This window comes from Aotus nancymaae, unplaced genomic scaffold (assembly GCF_030222135.1).
Source record: "Aotus nancymaae isolate 86718 unplaced genomic scaffold, 86718_ANA_hifiasm-v0.15.2.pri h1tg000057l, whole genome shotgun sequence".
Lineage (NCBI taxonomy): Eukaryota > Metazoa > Chordata > Mammalia > Primates > Aotidae > Aotus > Aotus nancymaae.
In genome coordinates, this window is record NW_026988471.1 from 2350076 (window position 1) to 2363171 (window position 13096).

Sequence of the window (13096 nt, forward strand, 5' to 3'; positions counted from 1 at the left end):
AATGCTCCTGGTGGCCACACTCCCCAAGGCCTGGGACATAGGATCCCTGCGCTGCAGCCACCTGGCCTGAGCAGGTCTTGGTGGCTATGGGTGCTGATTCTCCTTTCACTGGGTGTTAAAGGCCTCACAAATTCCCCAAGGTCAGGAGGTGGGATCGTGACTCCTCTCCCCCTGCGTAGCAGCGGCTGGCAGGGTAATGGGGTTACCTGCTGCTGCTGAGGTAGACCCTTCTTCGGCCCAGGAAGCCCAGAGTGATCCGGCAGCAGCGGCTGCTTCCATTTCACAGGAGCCCTGTCCTGTCCCTGATAGAAGAAATCCCAGCACCCCCTCCCAGGAACAGCAGGGCCCAGGGAGCAGGAAGATGCTTCTTCAGGGGCATCCCTGAGAGTTGTGTGGAGAGGCCGGCCCGCCCCAGGCCCCACGGATTCTAGCTGCTATGGACATCACAGTATTTCCCACTGTCCCACGTGCTGCAGGGCAGGGCCTTGTCGCTGCTGGGCGCTGCGCTGAGTGGCAGCTTGGCTGAGCCTTCAAACCCATTCTGTCGTTTACGCAGGCCCTCTGAGTCCAGGTGGCCAGGTGGAAGGCCGCATGGTAAACCCACATGCCAGTCACACAGCCACAGTTGCACCACCTTCACCACAAAACTGGCACCTGGGTCTGACCCACATTCAAGATCACCTTTTCGTTCATCAGATATTCTGTTACCCTTCAGCTTCGTGAGCTGACAGAGGCCCTGAGAGCATAAAAGGCAAAGTCATATCCAGGACAGGTGAAAACTCCAGTGAAAACCAGTCATTCATTTCCCTGCTCGCTAAATCTGGAAAGGGTTCCACCCACCCGGTGCTGTTGAGATGACGCTACCTTCCGTCCTCTCTGGGTGGGGGGCTCCGTGTGGATCCCTGCGGAGGGCAGGCAGGCGTGCAGCAGTCGTAGGTAGATCAGCCCCGTGAGAGGGACCCCATGGTGTGGGGCCAGGCACAGCCTCAACCCCGCCTTGAGGCTCCTCCACCCTGGCACAGCCCACTGGGCAGCCCAGACACATGCTGGCACATCACTCCAGTCCCGAAAGCCTCTTTGCGAATGTGCTTTCTGGTGGGTAGTGGGTGTCCCATGAGGCTCGAGGACCTGCTCGCTCTGCACCCCATGGCCTATCCCAGACCACCTCTGTTTCCCAACCTTCCTGCCAGGCTCTGACCAAACAGCCAGGCAGCTCATCAGTGCCCGGGATCTGGCATGCCCTTCCCGAAGGCCCTTCTCCCTCCCCGTGTGCTGCTTCAAGCCCCACCACGGGGTGAAGTCCTCTCCTCACCGGCCACCCGCAAGCTGCCTTGAAGCCCGGCTTGTTCCAACACTGTGCGCCAGCCCGGCTGCAGACACTGCCTGTTCCTGTCACTGGCTGCAGGGAACCAGGACGGAACCACTATTGTGAGTTGGCAGAGAAGTTGTCCAGCGCCAGCCTGGGGACCTGAGCCCCGATCCATCAACTCACTTCTGCTCCACAGCCCTGCGCAGGCCCAACCCCAAAGTGCATTATTCACTATGTGCTGAGTCACGGCTGCTCCCAGCCCCTTAGACTTGGTGTGTCTGACAAAACCCAGTTCACAAAGGCAAGAGCCAGCCAGGGTCACCCATGTTCCATGGGGGGCCCTCACTTTCTGCCCGAGCCCAGCAGCCTGTGAGGAGCGTTGTTTCCATGGCAAATGGTTCTCTGGCACAGAAGACACAGCTCTGCTTTGAAAACCTGGGGGTCTAGGCCATCACTCCCTCCTGGGCTTGCGAGAGGACCCACTCCAGAGCAAAGCTCTGCCAGGCTATGCCCATCCCTGGTAGGGCTGCTGGGTCCCAGCCTGAGTGGCAGTGCAGCTCCCACAGTGGCCTTGGCCTGCAGCGGACCCTCCTCAGCCTTCAGCCCTCTGCACAGACGAGTCAAATCAGTACTGTCAGGGACAATTCTGTGCTTGAGTGGTAAGAGGTACAAGGTACAGTCATTTGTTTTTTACCTTGAAAACACTGTCCCCACATGCCCCAGGCCCTTGCATGTGAAACCTTGCAGAGATGAGGCAGGAGTCTGAGTCTCCACAGGGTCAGCCTGGGCTCCTCTGCTATGCGTGGTCTCACCGGGACCCCCTGAGTCTCCGCAGGGTCAGCCTGGGCTCCCCTGCTATGCGTGGTCTCACCGGGACCCCCTGAGTCTCCGCAGGGTCAGCCTGGGCTCCTCTGCTGTGTGGGTCTCACCAGGACCCCCTGAGTCTCCGCAGGGTCAGCCTGGGCTCCTCTGCTGTGTGGGTCTCACCAGGACCCCCTGAGTCTCTGCAGGGTCAGCCTGGGCTCCTCTGCTATGTGGGTCTCACCGGGACCCCCTGAGTCTCCGCAGGGTCAGCCTGGGCTCCTCCGCTGTGTGGGTCTCACCAGGACCCCCTGAGTCTCCGCAGGGTCAGCCTGGGCTCCTCTGCTATGTGGGTCTCACCGGGACCCCCTGAGTCTCCACAGGGTCAGCCTGGGCTCCTCTGCTGTGCGTGGTCTCACGGGGACCCCCAGAACATCTGCTCTTGTTCTCCAGGTCCAGTTAGCCTGGCGTCGTCACTCAGGGGGACCCAAGAGACATTCAGCAGCAGGTCCAGGCCACGGCACCCCGTAGATTTTGTTTTATGACGGAGAGCATGAGAGTGAACCTGGCCTGGGGATTAGGCCGTCAGAACCGCTGGTGCTCCTGAGGTGAGGGGGCTTCAGGATACTTACTTATCGAAGGAAGGATATTATGTTTACATGTAATAGAAAATGTCACGAAGCATGAGGTGACCAAATCAAGGCTTTTCACTCCACCGGGTCAACCTCATGGAGTCCAGTTGGTGCCAGTTACATGCTGGCTATTAGCAAAACAACGACAAAATGCCACCCCTTTGAATTGACTTGATTCTAGAACGTGTGTATTCATGATGTCACCCGCTGTTCAACCACTGGGCAGATATTTGTTGAGTCCCTATTGTGTGCCTGGCTGTGTGGTAGGCTTAGAAGGTAGAACGAGGAGCACAACCCAGTGTCTGCCCTTCTGCACTCACATTCTAGGCGCCAAGCAAGTGAATCAAATAGCAAATTTGAGAAGGGGTCAGTTCTGTAAGTCCTGTGTACTATTGAGTAGGATGGGGGATTAGTTGTGTAGGAGGTTTGAGGGTTGGAATTTACAAGGAGCATTGCAGACAGGCCCATGGAGGTGGCGATGTGGTCTTGGTGTGAACCACGACTTGGAAGAGGCTGGGGCATAGCATGGGGTGAAGAGGATGTGTTTCCCAAGGTAGAGAAGGGTCAGGGCCAGCCTCAGGTGTGCAGGATGGCGGAGTTCGGGCAATAGCCAGGAGTCCAGTGCGTTTGGTGGGGTGTGAGTCAGGAGAGGACCCCCGGGGTAACCAGGGAACAGAGGGTTTAAGGCCTCCCTGCCCAGGTGGGAATGTGGGCTTTCACTCCAAGCGTCATTCCACCGGGCTCCTCTGGCTTCTGAGAGGCACAGGTGCACGTGGGAGACAGGAGGATGAGGACTCCGTCCAGGTGAGGCCCACGGGGACAGAAATGCTCACCATGGCTGTATTTGCATTCTAGATATATTTTGAAGTCACAGCCAACAGTCATTGCAGAAATTATCCCGTCAAAAAATAAAAGTCTGGTCTACAAAACTTAAGGTATCTACTCCTAAATCAAACTGTGTCCCCCAAAACCCCCTAGCAGAAAACAGCTCTCAGAGCCCCACAGCCCCCAGACACCATGCAGCCTGATGCCCACTTCACACAAGGCCGTGAAGGAGAAGGACCTCCCGGGGCAGAGTCGGTGGGCCAGGGCATCAGGCCAGGGGCAGGGGTCTGTGTTTCTTCTCTAATGTGGCACGTTGCCTGGCAGCTGGATGCTTCGTTTCCTGACCCCCGTGCAGCTAGGGGTGCTCATGGCAGATTCTGGCCACTGGTCCCTGGGGAAATGTTGGTGCATAATCCAGGCCAAGCCCTTTCAGGGAGAAGGGTGACCCCTGTTTTCTCTCTCCCTTCTCACGGGCTGGGCTTTGGCCTAAAGGGGGGACCTGGAGTGGCCAGGTGGCCCCCGGGTGTCAGCCTGTGTCATTTGGAGCCACAGTTGAGAGACCTGGGTCCCAAACAATGCAGGGGTTGCCGTATCAACCCAAACTGCATAGTCGGACTGAAATGCATTAATTTCTGTTTTGTTCGGGCACAATTATTTCGGGTCTCTGATGGTTAATCCCATTCCAAATAATGCAAGTGATCAGCAAACGAGGCCAGAAGGAAGGGCTGGGCACTGCGGTCACCAGGAACAACTGTGTCCAGCCGCTAGGAAGGACGAGGGCAGAGCTGAGGTCAGATCCGGGTTGGAGCGTCCAGGGAGCAGCACGGAGCTGGAGTGGATGAGACCGAAGGAGCTGGAGGAGAAGCGGGACACGATGGCAGAATGTAGCAGGTCGAGGGGTGAATGCAAGCAGAGAGCGGTGCCCTCCATGAGGCAGGAGGTCACTGGAGGATGCGAGCAGGAACGTGACACCGTCCCACCAGAGTTCTCACAGGACCTGTCTGGCTGCTCTGTGGAAAACAGACTGTTGGGAACATAGGTAGGATCAGGGTTCGGGGAGGAGGGAGAACCAGGGAGAGCAGGGAGGAGGGAGAACAGGGAGGCCAGGGAGGAGGGAGAACAGGGAGGCCAGGGAGGAGGGAGAACAGGGAGGCCAGGGAGGAGGGAGAACAGGGAGGCCAGGGAGGAGAGAGAACACGGAGGAGGGAGAACAGGGAGGCCAGGGAGGAGGGAGAACAGGGAGGCCTGGGAGGAGGGAGAACAAGGAGGAGGGAGAACAGGGAGGCTGGGGAGGAGGGAGAACAGGGAGGCTGGGGAGGAGGGAGAACAGGGAGGCCGGGGAGGAGGGAGAACAGGGAGGCTGGGGAGGAGGGAGAACAGGGAAGCCAGGGAGGAGGGAGAACAGGGAGGCCAGGGAGGAGGGAGAACAGGGAGGCCGGGGAGGAGGGAGAACAGGGAGGCCAGGGAGGAGGGAGAACAGGGAGGCCAGGGAGGAGAGAGAACAGGGAGGAGGGAGAACAGGGAGGCCAGGGAGGAGGGAGAACAGGGAGGCCAGGGAGGAGGGAGAACCAGGGAGGCCAGGGAGGAGAGAGAACAGGGAGGCCAGGGAGGAGGGAGAACAAGGAGGCCAGGGAGGAGGGAGAACCAGGGAGGCCGGGGAGGAGGGAGAACAGGGAGGCCGGGGAGGAGGGAGAACAGGGAGGCTGGGGAGGAGGGAGAACAGGGAAGCCAGGGAGGAGGGAGAACAGGGAGGCCGGGGAGGAGGGAGAACAGGGAGGCCGGGGAGGAGGGAGAACAGGGAGGCCGGGGAGGAGGGAGAACAGGGAGGCCAGGGAGGAGAGAGAACAGGGAGGAGGGAGAACAGGGAGGCCGGGGAAGAGGGAGAACAGGGAGGTCGGGGAGGAGGGAGAACAGGGAGACCAGGGAGGAGGGAGAACAGGGAAGTTGGGGAGGAAGGAGAACAGGGAGGCCGGGGAGGAGGGAGAACAGGGAGGCTCAGGAGGAGGGAGAACAGGGAGGCTGGGGAGGAGGGAGAACAGGGAGGAGGGAGAACCAGGAAGACTGGGTGGAGGAACCAAGGAAACCAGGTAAACAGGAGAACCAGAGAGACCAGGTAGGAGTGAGGCCCAGGGAGGCCAGGTAGGAGTGAGGCCCAGGGAGGCCAGGTAGGAGACTAACATAAAATTCTGGATGAGATGTGACAGTGGCTCAGAGCGGGGTGGGAACTGGGGAGGTGGCAAGAAGCTAAATTCTGAACACATTTGGAAGGTAGTTTTCTTGGTCTGTTCAGGCTGCTATAATGAAATGCAATCAACTGGGTGGCGCATACACAACAGATGTGTGTGTCTCGCAGTTCCAGAGGCCAGAACGCCACGACCGAGGCCCCTGGAGCAGCCGCTTTGATCCTGCTTAACCCACATGGCAGTTCAACGAAACATGGTACAAATAGGGAAACTGAGGCTCAAAACAGTTGAGTGATTCACCAAAGGCCACATAGTTGTAAGTGACAAAAACATGCTTCAAACCTGGATTTCTGACTCCAAAGCGCGTCTTCCCTCCGTGACCCTGCACTGCTGGAGGACGGCAGCCCAGCCGCCCAGAAGAAAGGCTGATGCTCAGACGGATGGTGTGGATGGCTCCTGATTAGCTCGGAAGCACAAGGTCATTCAAACACCTTCTCCAACAATTTATTCTTCCCCAAGGACAAACACTACAAAGAGCCAATTCTGAATTGTCAGAACGAGAATGTATTCCTCATGGCAGAGGCCAAAATGCCACAGAATTCTCAGAAAACGAAGCACATTATGAAAATGAATGTGAGTCTAAGAAGTCCTGGTAATTCCCTGTGTTCACAGCTGAGATTCTGTTTAAAGCTTTGACATCTCCCTGCTGGAATTGCGCTGGTGACCACGTGTGCTCTCATCCTTGCAGAAGCAGTGGCGCCAGCCCGACTCCGGCAGCCTCGGGAGCGTCCCCAGGGGAGGAGAGGCATTTCTGAGTTGCAAACAAAGGAACGTTTGGTTCTGCAGAGAAGGGGCATGTCTTTATTTGACTAAGAAAGATTTGCGAAAGAGAAAATTATATTTCTTAAGCCATAACAATGTGAGGATGTTTTTAAATTTAAGGATTTAACGTTCTTCTTAGCTCCCCAAGACATTTTTCTGATATATGTACTTGAGACTACCAAGACACTCAGTGGTCAGAGCCAAGACAGGCCCGGTTGTGGGATTTTCTCCTAATCAGTGAAGCCTGCAGGGAGCATTCTCCAAATGGAGCGGTCCCTGAGTCCAGGTCTGAAATGTCCGTCGCATCCTCTCTCAGCCGGGGTTCCATGAGGACATGAAGCCCTCAGAGATGATTTGAGTGGCTTTACTTCAGTTCGCTCGAGGGCGGTCACAGCCAGTGGGGTGTGCACAGGAGGGAGGCTCCCGCAGGAACAGGGCAGCCCCAGGCAGGATGCGCGGTGCCTCCTTCTCTCCCCCACTGGGAAGCACCTTGCGTTGGCAGCATCTGCAACCACAGGAGTCATTGTTCAGGGCACACCAAAGTTAATCAGCAGGAAAACACAGGGGGGCTCCTGCTTTGACTGTTTCAAGATAACAGGCCTAGAAACCCCAGTCCAAGTTCTCCTGGCAATGGATTAAAACGGGTATGTCATTACATTTGTAGAGTAAGAAAGATGGTTTTACTTGGAGCTCCTGTTTAAAGGCCTGGATCTTCTGTTATTAATGGTTCAGAAGAAAAGATACAATCTCTGCTTTGTTCACTTTTGCTAATGCTATCAGCTCACGAAACAGAACTGATGAATGTGCAGGGAATGTTTTGAAGCGGGACTTGACTCTCACTTAGGAGGCGGGATCAGAGGACCAGTCCTGCGGTCTACTCACTCGTTTTCTGGAACGTGAGCTGCTGGGGAGCTGCGAGGGCCCACAGGGGCCATCTCCTGGCTTGTCCCGAGGGGTCTCTGGTTTGGAGGTGGATTCCGGTACAACAGTCACTCTTTCACTCACCAGCACATCACCACCCTGGGGTAAATTTCAGCTCCGTTTTTCATTTTCTTTATAAGTTACTCAGCATCTCTCGCGGGCCTTCTCCACAGGAAGTCTGAGATGCTCCCTCCAGGCCTCTGAGGTCCCCCCAGGAAAACAGGGCCTAGAGGCCTCTCAGCCCGGGCAGGGATGGGCCTGGTGCCCAGCTGCCCCTGGCCTGGCCGCGGCCTCTGCTGCTCTGCTCTGCCGTGGGGACTGTCCAGCCCATTTCTGGCCCCAATCCCTTGAGGCTAACAGTTCTGACCTCATTTTAATTGCCTGGATTTCAGTTTCTTTAACTAAAACATCCCTAGCAAGTGACTGGTCTAGAAGAACTTCCAGAATTCCGAGAATCTTGCCTGGAAGTGAGCGTGGCTGCTGTCTGGCCTCCCCACCCCGAGGCGGCTCCCCGGGGCCTGGCCCCTTTCCAGCCAGTGCTGGAGGACCTCCCACACGGTCCTCCTTTGGTCCTCAGAGAGAGGCAGCCTGCTGAAGCCAAGCCATGGTCCCCTCCGTCAAGGTTCAAGTTTGACTTCTTTATCCCAGGTGGAGACGGGCCACCACGGGTCCTGGTGCCCTGAATCCACAGAGCCGGCACCTGCCGCTTCACATTTGCACAGCACTAGGCAGCCAGACCGCCAAAGCAGGTTCACTGGCATAATTTAAAATGCTCTGGTGCCCACACAGACTTGTGAATAACCAGACAACAGTGGGGCCTCATCTGTGGCTTGGTGCCCGAAATAATAAATGACACCGTCCTGCTTTTCCGTCAAGGTAAAGAAAAATGACTTTGGAGGAGAGACTTGCTGATGCTTCTAGAAACTCCCCTTGAGTGCTCCCTAAAAATCCTGCTCCTGGGAAGCATGCTGAGGCCAGGCACAGGGCGTGCAGGGCCAAGCATGGCAGCCAACGCCAGGCACAGGACAGGGTGTGCCAAGGCTGAACACGTGATGGGGGCGTGCCAAGGCTGAACACAGGACACAAGCGTGTCAAAGCTGAACAGGGGACAGGGGCATGCCAAGGCTGAATATGGGACACGGGCATGCCAAGGCCAGGCACATGCAGGTGTTTGTCACACACACAGGTGCCTTTGGGAGAACAAAATGGAAGACTCCCCCTGCAGGCACCGCAGGGCCTCCTCAGCTCATTAACTTAGCAAGTAGTCACTGAGCACCTACGACGCCTCGGGCTCTGGCTTCAGAGGACATGGAATGGATAAGACAAAGTCCCTGACCACAAGGATCTCGTGTCCAGAAATAGACACTCCGGGAGCAGCCAGGCACGCTGTGAGGGAGGAGGTGTCGGAGCTCAAATGGAAGAGGGAGGAGAGAGAGACAGATGGAGAAGGAAGAGAGAGAAAGAGAGACGGAGGGAGGAAGAGAGACGAGAGAGGGACAGATGATGGGACAGGGAGGAGGAGAGACAGAGTAGAGGGAAAGAGAGAGAAACAGAGGGCAGAAGAGAGAGAAGCCGTTCAGCCTGGGAGAAGGATTGAGGTGGGCCTGGAAAATGAGCCCATGTTTTGCGCACAGGGCAAAGGCATGTCCAGGCCCCCTTCTTTAGGCTGGATCTCACTGCACGCAGCCCGCCGAGCACTGCTCACAAATGCTGCCTGGACAGTGCTCCTCTGAAGCCCACGGGCGGAGTCCTGGAAGCTGGGAGGAAAACAGAAAAGGCAGTGAGGGGACAGAGCCCAGCCTGGGAGCCGGGAGCAATGAACAGGGAGAAGTGGGCATGGGAATGCCCGGGGGAGGGACCACACCGGCCACTTTGGCCCACGGGAATGCCCGGGGGAGGGACCACACCGGCCACTTTGGCCCACGGGTATGCCCGGGGAAGGGACCACAGCGACCACTTTGGCCCCAGAGTCCTCCTCCAGCTCCACAACCGGTGACCCTAAAGGCGGCTCATGTGAGCCAAACCGGGCCACAGGGGCCTATGTTTGGAGGGAGATTTAGGGGCCATTGTGAACAGGAATCCGCCCCATAGCCATGTCTGCTCCTGTGTCTCAGAGGTCCCAGGCGGTCCCTCGTCTGGAAGAAATCATAAGCTCATGTGGTTCAAATCACAGACAGTCGGACCATGAGCCCCGGTTCAAAGAACCATAGTGAATTTCTCAGTGGATGAAGGCGGAGTGGAAGAGCTGAAACTGTAAAACACTTACAAAGAAACACAGGCATAAACTGTCCTGACCCGGGATCAGACCCTGATTCCCTAGACGCCACCAGAAGCACAAAAGCAACAGAAGAGGCAATGGAGAAGGTGGACATCGACAGCATTGGGGTAGATCTGAGACAGCGGTGGGAGCAGGTGGTTCTGCAGGGGTCCAGGAGGGTTTGCGGGGCTTCCTGCACCTGACGCGTCTCTCATGGGCACTGCACGGCCACCTCTAACCCAGGAGCATTTGCAAGGCTTCCTGTACCTCATGTGTCTCTCACGGGCACCGCACTGCCACCTTTAGTCCTGCCTGGTTGTCCACAGTTGGATGACTTTTCTGTGACTTGGATGACTTTTCTGTGACCTTTACCCCAGAGGGAAGCGGGAGGAGCGGTGAAGGGAAGAGCAAACACCTTCCACGATAGGGAAAGTTCACAGTCCTTGACTGCAATGGCGCACACACTCTTGCTTTCTAGGCTCCATGTCCTCCCAGACCAATGGCAGCCAGCCTCCACCTCCCTGGGCCGGCTCTCCCCACACACCCTGCTGAGTGACAGAGGAGTCTGCAGGTCACTGCCTCCCCGCATGAGACGGCAGGCTCAGCCACGCTGGGTGCTTCTCTCCCTATAGCCTCCCCTCAGAAACCCTCGCTACGAAAATGAGCTTATCCTGAAGACAGCACTGTGTGGGGAGTGGGGACGGGTCTGTGTGTGCACAGGTGTGTGTGGTCTGTGCATGTGTGTGTGATGTGTGTGGCACATGTGTGATATGAGTGTATGAGTGTGTGGTGCATGTGTGTGAGTGTACATGTGTGTGATGTGTATGTGTGTGCCATGTGTCTGGTGTGTGTGTGATATGGTATGTGGTTTGTGTATATGTGGGTGACAGGTATGTGCGTGAGTGCATGTGTGCGGTGTGTGTACATGTCTGTATGTGTACTGTGTGGTGTGTATATATGTGGTGTATTGGGGTGTGTGTGGTTTGTGTGCATGTATATATGTTTGTGTAACGTGGTGGATGGTGTACATGGTTGACATGTATGTTTCTGAGGGTGCAGTGTGTGCATGTGTGTATGTGTGTGCATGTGTGTGGTGTGTACGTGTGGTATGTGTGCATGTATGTGGATACGTAGTGTGTGTGTACATGTGTGCATGTGTCCAGTGTGTGTGCTTCTGTATATTTATGTGTTGTGTGCATGTGTGATGTGTGTGCTTGTGTTTATGTGTGTGTCATGTGTGTGGTGTATATGTGCATGGTGTATGTCTGGATATGTGTGTATGTGTACATGTGTGTGGTGTGTGTGCATGTGTATATGTATGTGTGGTGTGTGTACGGTGTGTGTATGGTGTGTATGTGCATGGTGTGTGTGCATATGTGTGGAAATGTGTGTGTACATGTGTCTGGTGTGTATATTTTAGTGAGTGTGCATGTGTGGGTATGTGGTGTGTATGTGTGTTGTTTATGTACGTGTGTGTGGTGTGTGCATGTGTGTGTGTGGTGTGTGTATGGTGTATGTGTGTGTATATGTGGCGTGTGTACATGTGTCTGATGTGTGTATGTAGGTGTGGTGTGCATGTTTGTGGTGTGTATTGTGGTATGTATGTGTGGTGTGCACCTGTGTGGTGTGTATGTGGTGGTATGTGTGCACATGTGTGGAAATATGCATACATGTGTCTGGTGTGTATGTGTGTAGTGGGGGTGTGGTATGTATGTGCATGGTATGTGTGCATGTGTGTGAACATATGGGGTGTGTGTACCTGTGTGGTGTGTGTGTGGTGTGCATGTGTGTATGCTGAGTGTGTGTGCACATGTGTGTTTCCAAGTCTCTCACCAGCTGTTCTAATGCAGCCTCTCTGGCCATAGCTTGGCCTGTGCTGCCTGCTGTGATTGTGTCTGGCTGATGCTGAGCCTCCCCAGGTGCTGGTTCAAAGAGAGCCCAATAGGGACCCCTTGGCCACCGCTGTTTGGTTTTTAAATGGAAAGTAGTGAGGGAAATGACAGGCAGGTCTTGAGGCAGTCAGTGCATGGGAACCACTCACCAAACAAACAGCACTGAACTTGGCGTTAGCTTGGGCCCAGATCATCCACTTAGCAGCAGTGACCTTGAATGGGTTGCATTTAAGCTTCTTGGAGGTCATCTGTTTGTGGAGTGGGGATAATGAGGCCTGCACTACTGGGTTACAAGGGTCCCTCAGACACCAACACATCCAAAGCTTCTGTGTGACAGACAGCAACCATTTCCAGAAAGGTGTGAAAGGGCAGGCCCTCTGCGCCACCCCACATGCCAGCTCAGAAACCCCAAGGAATCATCAGCAGGATCAACAGCATACCGGGCTGCCTGGCACACATGCCCTTTCCATTGTGAGGATCACAGCCTTTTCTGAAAACCAGAAATCTCCAGAAATAAGGGTTTGCCAAGCAGGATGAAGAACAGGCTTATAAACTGGAATGTAAATTCCACAAGAGCAGGGATTTTTAATGTGTTTTCCACCACTGTGTCCTAGTACCTAGAGCACTACCACATAGTAGGTACTCAGCAAATAGCACTCATGTAGGCACTCAACAAATAGCACTCATAGTAGGTACTAACAAACAGCACCACATAGCAGGTACTCAACAAACAGCACCATATAATTGGCACTCAACAAGTAGAACCACATAGTAGGTACTCAACAAGCAGCAGCACACAAAAGGTACTCAAGAAATAGTACCACATAGTAGGTCCTCAATAAATATTGTTGAATAAATATGTTCATTAAAAGGAGGAGATTGCCCCATAAAGAAAGCAAAACCTTCCATCTCCCTCAGCACTGCCGTACTTCCTTCTACAGAAATAATCGCAGTGCTAACTACAGTCTTTCTTACCAATGCACTTAATGAGGCCCTGATGGGCCCTGGCTGAATAACACGTGATTAGACTTCTTCCAGGTTTGCACTGACCTCCCAAAAGGACTCACCTGCATTCATTTCCAAAGTACTTTTTATAATTCAGATTTGTAGTATCAAAATCAGACCAAGCAATTCTGTGTGTGTGGTGTGTGTATGTGTGTTTTCCATATGTGGTGTGTGTCTATGTGTGTGGCATGTGTGTATAATGTGTGTGGTGTGTGATTTGTATATGTGGTGTGTGTGGTGTGGTATGTGTATAGTGTTTGTGTTATGTAGTGTGCACATTGTATATGTGGTGCGTATGTATTGTGTGGCATGTAGTGTGTGGATGTATGTGGTGTGTAGTGTGTATGTGTGGTGTGTATGTATGTGGCGTGTGGTGTGTATATAGTGCTTGTGTTGTGTAATGTGTGTTTTGTAAGACTGGTGTGTATATATGTGGTGTGTATAGTGTT